Below are 10930 nucleotides of genomic sequence, written 5' to 3'. Positions count from 1 at the left end.
CATAAATATGGCATATAATGTGCATAAAACATGTAGGTATCATCAATAAAGTAGCATGGAACATAAGAAATTATCGATACGTTGGAGACGTATCAAGCATCCCCAAGCTTAGTTCTGCTCGTCCCGAGCAGGGAAAACGATAACAAAGATAATTTCTGAAGTGACATGCCATCATAATCTTGATCATACTATTTGTAAACATATGTAATGAATGCAGCGATCAAAACAAAAGTAATGACATGAGTAAACAAGTGAATCATATGACAAAGACTTTTCATGAATAGTACTTTCAAGACAAGCATCAATAAGTCTTGCATAAGAGTTAACTCATAAAGCAATAAATCAAAGTAAAGGTGTTGAAGCAACACATAGGAAGATTAAGTTTCAGCGGTTGCTTTCAACTTGTAACATGTATATCTCATGGATATTGTCAACATAAAGTAATATAACAAGTGCAATATGCAAATATGTAGGAATCAATACACAGTTCACACAAGTGTTTGCTTCTTAGGTGGAAGGAGATAGGTAAACTGACTCAACAATAAAAGTAAAAGAAAGGTCCTTCAAAGAGGAAAGCATCGATTGCTGTATTTGTGCTAGAGCTTTTATTTTGAAAACATGAAACAATTTTGTCAACGGTAGTAATAAAGCATATGAGTTATGAAAATTATATCTTACAAGTTGCAAGCCTCATGCATAGTATACTAATAGTGCCCGCACCTCGTCCTACTTAGCTTGGACTACCGGATCTTTGCATGCCATGTTTCAACCAAGTGTCACAAAGGGTACCTCCATGCCGCTCGTACAAAGGTCTAAGGAGAATGCTCGTATTTTGGATTTCTCGCTTTTGATTATTCTCAACTTAGACATCCATACCGGGACAACATGGACAACGAGATAATGGACTCCTCTTAAATGCATAAGCATGTAGCAACAATTATTATTCTCATATGAGATTGAGGATATATGTCCAAAACTGAAACTTCAACCATGATTCATGGCTTTAGTTAGCGGCCCAATGTTCTTCTCTAACAATTTTGCATGCTCCAACCACTAAAATGATAGATCCTTCAGACAAGACGGACATGCATAGCAACTCACATGATATTCAACAATAGTTGATGGCGTTCCCAGAAGCATGGTTATCGCACAACAAGCAACTTAATAAAATATAAAGTGCATAAGTACATATTCAATACTACGATAGTTTTTAAGGCTATTTTATCCCATGAGCTATATATTGCAAAGGTGAATGATGGAATTTTAAAGGTAGCACTCAAGCAATTTACTTTGGAATGGCGGAGAAATACCATGTAGTAGGTAGGTATGGTGGACACAAATGGCATAGTAGTTGGCTCAAGGATTTTGGATGCATGAGAAGTATTCCCTCTCGATACAAGGTTTAGGCTAGCAAGGTTTATTTGAAGCAAACTCAAGGATGAACAAGTGCAGCAAAACTCACATAAAAGACATATTGTAAACATTATAAGACTCTACACTGTCTTCCTTGTTGTTCAAAACTCAATACTAGATATTATCTAGACCTTAGAGAAACCAAATATGCAAATCAAATTTTAACAAGCTCTATGTATTTCTTCATTAATGGGTGCAAAGCATATGATGCAAGAGCTTAAACATGAGCACAACAATTGCCAAGCATCACATTATCCAAGACATTTTAGAATTACTACATGTAGCATTTTCCAATTCCAACCATATAACAATTTAACGAAGAAGAAACTTCGCCATGAACATTATGAGTAAAGCCTAAGGACACATGTGTCCATATGCAACAGCGGAGCGTGTCTCTCTCCCACAAAGTGAATGCTAGGATCCATCTTATTCAAACAAAAACAAAAACGAAAACAAACCGACGCTCCAAGTAAAGAACACAAGATGTGATTGAATAAAAATATAGTTTCGGGGAGGAACCTGATGATGTTGTCGATGAAGAAGGGGATGCCTTGGGCATCCCCAAGCTTAGACGCTTGAGTCTTCTTAAAATATGCAGGGGTGAACCACGGGGGCATCCCCAAGCTTAGAGCTTTCACTCCTCTTGATCATAGTATATCATTCTCCTCTCTTGACCCTTGAAAACTTCCTTCACACCAAACTTCAAGCAAACTCATTAGAGGGTTAGTGCATCATTAATAATTCACACATTCAGAGGTGACACAATCATTATTTTCACTTCTGGACATTGCATAATGCTACTGGACATTAATGGATCAAAGAAATAAATCCAACATAGCAAAAGAGGCAATGCGAAATAAAAGGCAGAATCTGTCAAAAACAGAACAGTCCGTAAAGACGAATTTAAAGCTGGCACTAGACTTGCTCAAATGGAAAAACTCAAAACTAATGAAAGTTGCGTACATATCTGAGGATCACGCTCGTAAATTGGCAGATTTTTTCGAATTTTCTACAGGGAACTGTGCCCAGATTCGTGACAGACAGCAATGCTGTTTCTGCGCAGCGATCCCAAATATAACATCAACTTTGACATAGAAACTTTACTTGGCACAAAAACATGATAAGGAGAGGTTGCTACAGTAGTAAACAACTTCCAAGACTCAACAAAACAAAAAATTGCTGTAGGTAAAAACATGGGTTGTCTCCCATAAGCGCTTTTCTTTAACGCCTTTCAGCTAGGCGCAGAAAGTGCAAATCAAGTAACATCGAGAGTAGAAGCATCAACATTATTATTTTTCATGCAAACACTAACTTGTTGCAGAGGGTACTTTAGGTGCTCCATTATCTAAATTCTCTATGGTGGTTCTAGGGGTTTTAGAAATTTTAGGCCTATAATAATTCTTTTGTTTAGGCACTTTAGAGGCGTACATGAATTTTTGCTCTTTACCCACATAAGCTTTCTCATTATACTTGAGAGAAGAAAAGGTTGAACCCAAGGTTCCCATAGCTTTTTCAAGTTCATCAATCCTATTGGTTTGATTATCATGGACAACACAAGTTCCTAGGACACTAATTCTTTCATCAATTCCTCCTAAGGATTTATCAAGTTCATAAGTTTTGTCAAATAACATTCCCAATTTAGTTTCAACACTTGAAAAAATTTTCTCTATGGTTTCCAATTTTTTCATAACATCTTCAAGAGAGATTTCAATTTTAACTTCATTAACAGGTGGTATCCCAACTAGACTCTCAATGATGCAACTAGCTTCTAAAGCGGGAGTACCTAGGAAATTGCCTCCTAAAGAGTATCAAGAACATACCTATTCCAACTAGATAAACCAACATAAAAGTTCCTAAGAAGGATAGTGGTGGAGTGTTTCTTAATGCACCTATGATGAGCATTACTAATTCTATACCAAGCATCTTTAAAACTTTCTCCACCTTGTTGCTTAAAAGAACGAACTTCAACTTCAGGATTACTCATGATAACAGTAATAAAGTAGACTAGGTAAATAAAGTAAATGCAAGTAACTAATTTTTTTTTGTGTTTTTGATATAGAGAGCAAGACAGTAAATATAGTAAAACTAGCAACTAATTTTTTTGTGTTTTGATTTAGTGCAGCTAACAAAGTAGTAAATAAAATAAAGCAAGACAAAAACAAAGTAAAGAGATTGAGAAGTGGAGACTCCCCTTGCAGCGTGTCTTGATCTCCCCGGCAACGGCGCCAGAAAAAGTGCTTGATGCGCGTAGATGTACACGTCCGTTGGGAACCCCAAGAGGAAGGTATGATGCGCACGATGGCAAGTTTTCCCTCGGTATGAAACCAAGGTTTAATCGAACCGAGTAGGAGCCAAGAAGCACGTTGAAGGTTGATGGTCGCGAAATGTGATGCGGCGCAACACCGGGGATTCCGGCGCCAACGCGGAACCCGCACAACACAACCCAAGTACTTTGCCCCAACGAAACAAGTGAGGTTGTCAATCTCACCGGCTTGCTGTAACAAAGGATTAAACGTATCGAGTGGAAGATGTTTGCAAAGAAAACAAGTAAACACAATTGCAGTAGATTAAATGCTATGTAAAGAATAGGACCGGGGTCCACAGCTCACTAGAGGTGTCTCTCCCATAAGATAAAGCATGTTGGGTGAACAAATTACGATCGGGCAATTGACAAATAGAGAAAGGCATAACAATGCATATACATGATATGATAAATATAGTGAGATTTAATCGGGCATTACGACAAAGTACATAGACCGCCATCCAACCGCATCTATGCCTAAAAAGTCCACCTTCAGAGTTATCATCCGAACCCCCTCCGAGTATTAAGTTGCAAAGCAACAGTACAATTGCATTAAGTATGGTGCGTAATGTAATCAACAACTACATCCTTAGACATAGCATCAATGTTTTATCCCTAGTGGCAACAAGCACATCCACAACCTTAGAACTTTCCGTCACTGTCCTGCATTCAATGGAGGCATGAACCCACTATCGAGCATAAATACTCCCTCTTGGAGTTAAGAGTAAAACTTGGCCAGAGCCTCTACTAATAACGGAGAGCATGCAAGATCATAAAAAACACATAAACAATAGATTGATAATCACCATAATCATAGTACTCTCTATCCATCGGATCCCGACAAACACAACATATAGTATTACAGATAGATGATCTTGATCATGTTAGGCAGCTCACAAGATCCAACAATGAAGCACAACAAGGAGAAGACGACCATCTAGCTACTGCTATGGACCCATGGTCCAGGGGTGAACTACTCACTCATCACTCCGGAGGCGATCATGGCGATGAAGAGTCCTCCGGGAGATGAATCCCCTCTCCGGCAGGGTGCCGGAGGCGATCTCCTGAATCCCCCGAGATGGGATTCGTGGCGGCGGCGTCTCTGGAAGGTTTTCCGTATCGTAGCTCTCGGTACTGGGGGTTTCGCGACGGAAGCTTTAAGTAGGCGGAGGGTCAACGCGAGGGGCCACACGAGGGCCCCAGGGGGTAGGTCGGCGCGGCCAGGGCCTGGGCCGCGCCGGCCACCCTCCTGGCCACCTCGTGGCCCCACTTCGTTAGGTCTTCTGGTCTTCCGGAAGCTTCGTGCAAAAATAGGACCCCGGGCGAAAGTTTCGTCCAATTCCGAGAATATTTCTTTACTAGGATTTCGAAACCAAAAACAGCGTAAAACAAGAATCGGCTCTTCGGCATCTTGTTAATAGGTTAGTTCCAGAAAATGCATAAATATGGCATATAATGTGCATAAAACATGTAGGTATCATCAATAAAGTAGCATGGAACATAAGAAATTATCGATACGTTGGAGACGTATCACCTAGCCTTCTGAATCATCGAGACCGCACCGTTAGAGTTGGGGTCAACGTATGGAGGTGGATGTGGTGCTGCCGCAATTCTAAGCTGGTGTCGATTTTCTTCGGTAATTGCGGGAGGAGGTGGAAGGTGGATCTCGCTCCTTGGCTCCCGGGGTTTCGTTATTTGCTTGAGCATTTGCAATTCCTGCGGCTCGCAACATTGCCTGAAAATTACGGCAGTCTTTCTGGAGATGTCCTGACTGCCTCTTTCCATTGTTGTCGAGGTAAAAGTGCATTTGACACAGACCGTTCATCATCTCCTCCGGAGATACGTAAGGTCTTGGAATCCTTGGTCCACTGTTTTGCCTGTTGCCGCGAAAATCCCCTCTATTGTCGCCTTGTTGCTCATTACTCCTTTGATAGTCATCTCGACTGTTTCCTCCAGGATTTCCCCTAAATCCGGCCGATATATGGCCGGGAGCATCGTTGTTGTAGAACTGGCGAGAAAATCGCCTTCTATTTTGATAATTTCGACTACGATCGTCTTCTGGCGACCTGTGTCTTTTATTGTATATTGCGTCTTCTCCGTCTGCCCATTTATTGGCTATCTCCATGAGTGCTGATATGGTCTTAGGGTTAGTTCTCCCCAAGTCCTCGACGAAATCTCCTCGCCGAATTCCTGCCACGAACGCATCTATTGCTCGCTCGTCAGATATATCTTCTGCCGAGTTTTTTATAATGTTCCACCGCTGTATGTATTTCCTCATTGACTCATCATGTTTCTGTCGGCACGCTCTCAGCTCTTCTAATGACGCAGGTTTTTTGCAAGTGGATCGAAATTTTTTGACGAAGATATCTTCGAAATTATCCCAGCTGTCGATGGAGCCTGGGGGGAGTTTCTTGATCCAAGATCTCGCGGCACCGCTTAAGTGGACTTGTATACTTTGCATAGCTGTTGCTCTGGTTCCTCCTACCAGTTTCACCATCTCGAGATAATCCACGAGCCAATCCTCGGGATCTTGCAGGCCGTCGAATTTCTTGAAATTTTCGGGTAACTTGAACCCTTTTGGGACTCGAGTTTTTCGGACTCTTCTCGTAAAACACGGGAGCCCACACATATCTTCGTCGGCGACTTCTGGTGAGTGCTGACGCTCCCTTCTTTCTTGTCGTGCTCTGTCCACCCTTCCTTGGACTGCTCGTGTCTCTTGCCCCACTTGTTCTTGGTGGGTCTTGTACTGCTGCGGTGGGTCGTGGACTATTTCGCCTAGGATTTTCTTCGGGAGGCGTTGTTGCAAACGCTGTTCCCATAACTCCTACTCCAGCCATCGCCATATTGAACAATGGTTCTCTCGGGTCTCCAGGAGGTGGTCTGGATGCGAGGATGTAAGCCTGTGTTGCCATGTAACCTGCTTCTGGTGTTTTTGGGATGATATTTCCTCTTTCATCAATCGTCATGAAGGACATGTCGAGATTTTGAATTAGATTCCCCCTTTCTCCTTCGGGTATATTTTGCAGCCGAGATCTTGCTCTCCTTCGAGCCTCTCTGTTACTATCTCCCGAAGTTCCTGAAAGTCGACTCAACTCCGCTCGGCGTACGCTTGATGCGTAAGCCGCTTCTTTCCTCCTATTCAGGGGATGCTCGTCTCGTTTTTCCAAATCTCTCGCTTACCCGAGCAAGTCTATATTGATATGCCTGTAACTCTTGTACGGTAGCAGTAGTATTCATTGGTTCTGATCCATCCATGGCTCTCGCAGCCCTATCCCACGCAGCTTGCGGGAGTTGGACTTTTGCGCGAGTTGAAGATCCGGCGTATTTAGTGCCCAGACCTTTCCTGAGATCAGCGGGATCGACGTATGGATTTCCCAAATCGTCGAAAGCCTCTGACGTTTGTGGTTCTGATGTACCCGTTTCTTCTATTGCACAGATCTGGTGGTATTTTGCGTATTGATTTTTCTCAAGGTTGGTGACACCATCATACAGAGTGGTGAGGACCTTCCCGATGGCGACAGATTTGTCGATGAAGTTGAAGCTGCCGACGCTTTTAGAGTCGCTGCTTATAAAGGAGTCCGCAGACGACTCGAAGGATGTGTTGCTGAAGATCTTGGCGAGCTTTCCCTTCGCCTTGGTGTCGATGAAGCATGGCGAAGAAAACTTCTCGTCACTCGACGAAGAGCTAGAATCGACCGCTGAAAATTCCGACAAGATCGGATCTTCGAGACGGTAGGATCCTTCCTTGTTGACGCCAAATCGGAATTCTCCGAACGTCATGATGATGGGCTCCTCCAGATAGGCACATGCATCCATACGGGAGGGCGGGTGAGGAATAAAATTGAATAGATCAGTTTTTCCCTTGTTACCTCGATCCATCGCATTGCTTGCTGTTGATGAAGTCGAAGATCTTGAACGTGCCATCGAGATCAGCTCCTTGCAACCTCTAATTCCCACAGACGGCGCCAATTGACAAAGGATTAACTTGTCAATGCCTACGATTGTAGACTAGGGTTTTGCTAGAAGTAGAGGGCAAGTAGATCTCGAAGGTTTAGGCGGAAAGTACTCGACGATTATGAAAACTAGGGTTATGTTGACAATAGATTCGATCCTTTCTTGTCCCTCGACTCCCCTTATATAAGAGGCGGAGCCGAGGGTTTCGTTCGCACAAGTTACGGAGATCGGGACGGTTTCTAACTCATCCCGCCAGATTACAAACAACACTTCCTATTACAATTCTAACTTTCCTTAATATATCTTGGGCTCCCGAATCTTCTTATTCTTCGGATAGTGGGCCTTCAGTAAACCCCGGGTACTATCTTAGGCAGGCCCATTTGGGATGCCTATGTCAGCCACCGCCTCACCATCCCAAAAAAAAGACTAAAAAGCAAACTAAATTATGAACGAAAACTCCCCGCCGGCGAGGGACCGTGATCCGCCACACCTCCAAGGCCCCAAAGCCACCGGAGGCGGAGCGGACCGACGGTATCGCCGGCGAGGAGGACGGAACCCTAGATGGTGACATAGGCATCCCAAATGGGCCTGCCTAAGATAGTACCCGGGGTTTACTGAAGGCCCACTATCCGAAGAATAAGAAGATTCGGGAGCCCAAGATATATTAAGGAAAGTTAGAATTGTAATAGGAAGTGTTGTTTGTAATCTGGCGGGATGAGTTAGAAACCGTCCCGATCTCTGTAACTTGTACGAAACGAAACCCTCGGCTCCGCCTCTTATATAAGGGGGAGTCGAGGGACAAAGAAAGGATCGAATCTATTGTCAACATAACCCTAGTTTTCATAATCGTCGAGTACTTTCCGCCTAAACCTTCGAGATCTACTTGCCCTCTACTTCTAGCAAAACCCTAGTCTACAATCTGTAGGCATTGACAAGTTAATCCTTTGTCAGATGGGTTTGTGACTTTTCCGCCACCTCCTGGGTTGCGTACCGGTTCATGGATGAGGATTTATCCGCTTATTAAAACAAAGTGAAGTTACCACAATCTTTGTATTACCAGGTATCATAAACCTTTTGCCTATGGATGACCGTCCAGATTTTATTCACTCTCTTGTGGATGATTTAAAACTTCTCGAGTAATAATAAATGTTGCTCGATTCTTGATCAAATTTTATCAGAAATCCTGCTTTTTAAATTTAATTAATTTTATTTCTTCATATGGACGGACACAGCAATGCACTCCTTTATGTTCTAGTAGTGAGTATTAATCACACAACGTCACGCTCCTTCTGTGGCTACTCCTCCTCCTCCTCCAGTTAGTAGACTGCTGATGCAAAGGGAACAAAACAACACCTACGGTGATTGGGGAGTACTTTCGAGTACTACCCAGTACTATTTGTCTGATTTATTACGTCCGTCCAATCTGGAAGTTAAATATAGATTTTTAATTAAACTTAAACAGGGGTAATGTGGTAATTTTTGGAGGCTAGCCCACCTTTCACGACTGGGCGCAAGCTAGCACTACCTGAGTCCACGATCAGAGTGCTGCGCCTACACAATCCTCTGCCCCCTGCCCCGCCGCCGCCGCTCGCGGGACGCGCCGCCGATCGCCGGACGCGCAGCCGAAGCCTCCGGTATCCAGAAGCGCAGCCGAATCAGATCTCCGCCTCCGTACCCCATTCGTGCACCGCGCCCGCCTTTGTAAGGAGAGGCCGCCTCTCCTAGTAGGTCGCGAGCCTCGTCTGCTCGCACACGAGCTCGCCAGCGTTCCTCCGGGACCGGGAGGTCGCTCGCCCAGGATCTCCCAGTTCGAACCCTTGGCCGGCATCGTCCCTGCACTACACTGCCACCTCCGAGATAGTGATTTGCAAATCAGTATGGCCTTGTTTCTTTGATGACCAGGTTTAAAAAAGTTCCTTGTGCTATTCATGCAATGGTCTAGGTCATGAACTTAGGAAATATCACTGTGAGAACTCATAACAGCATGAATTACCTGGAATGTAATCATATTAAAGCATAGGAAATATTTCAAGTAAAGCCTGCAAATGCAGTGATGCTAGTTTAACTACTCTGCTGTGATCATCTGATCTAATTAGAATATTGGATGTTGGCATTGTCTTCTGTAACCACGAGACTTTACTTTTCATGGACTAATCAAGAAGCTGAACTGAGGTGGTCTCCACTAGTAGTCCGCAAACACGCGATGGATCCGTTACATTATCTGTTTTGTCCTTTGTAATAGCAGCTGAATTTACCATTGTTTATGAAATAATGAACAAGTTTGGGATCATATCATGAAATAGCAGAAAAACTAATATTTGAACTAGTCAGAACTTGTCTAGCTCATGGTAATCATAGATGTCAGTAGAATATTAATTCCTACTGTGTAGATATGACGTATTCGAATAAAATTCATATCATACATTCTTCTTTATTTTAATGAAAATATTTGACTCTTTTTCAAATATAAAATTCAGCATCAACCGTTCTATGTCACAGTTCTGGGAGAAATCAACATCCTATCAGCTTCCCTTTTTTAAGTTATCGGCTAAGAGCTTTCAAGTATCCGCAGAGGCATCTTTACATTTCAAAGAGTCGTGAAGCTCAAGATCAAACTCGTATGTCATGATCAAATGGCCTTTCTGCTACACCATAATTACCGGATCTCCCATAATTAATCAGTTAGTTCAAAACCAACACATAACCATTCTGAAGCATACTTGTATGTGAAAAGATGTAATATAACCTTCTGAAGCACAAGTGACTAGTGAGCACTTGGATTGGAACAAATAGGACGGGCAACATTTCAAGTATCCGCAGAGGCATCTTTACATTTCAAAGAGTCGTGAAGCTCAAGATCAAACTCGTATGTCATGATCAAATGGCCTTTCTGCTACACCATAATTACCGGATCTCCCATAATTAATCAGTTAGTTCAAAACCAACACATAACCATTCTGAAGCATACTTGTATGTGAAAAGATGTAATATAACCTTCTGAAGCACAAGTGAGCACTTGGATTGGAACAAATAGGACGGGCAACACAAGTTCAAGAATTTAGAGTTGAACATTTCTGTCTCTCAACACTTTGAACAAACAGGCTACAAGTATCTCGTAAAATTTACACACATTTTCTATCAGCAATTCCAATATGATAAAAGCTACAGAACAGCTGAGGAGATGATGAACGCTGCACCCCACCGGGTCTAGGTTGCTTACACTGGTGTTGACTGCCAAACACTGAACCAAGTGAACTAGCT

The sequence above is a fragment of the Lolium rigidum genome, chromosome 1 (genome assembly GCF_022539505.1).
Source record: "Lolium rigidum isolate FL_2022 chromosome 1, APGP_CSIRO_Lrig_0.1, whole genome shotgun sequence".
Taxonomy (NCBI): Eukaryota; Viridiplantae; Streptophyta; class Magnoliopsida; order Poales; family Poaceae; genus Lolium; species Lolium rigidum.
This window is presented reverse-complemented; position numbering follows the sequence as displayed.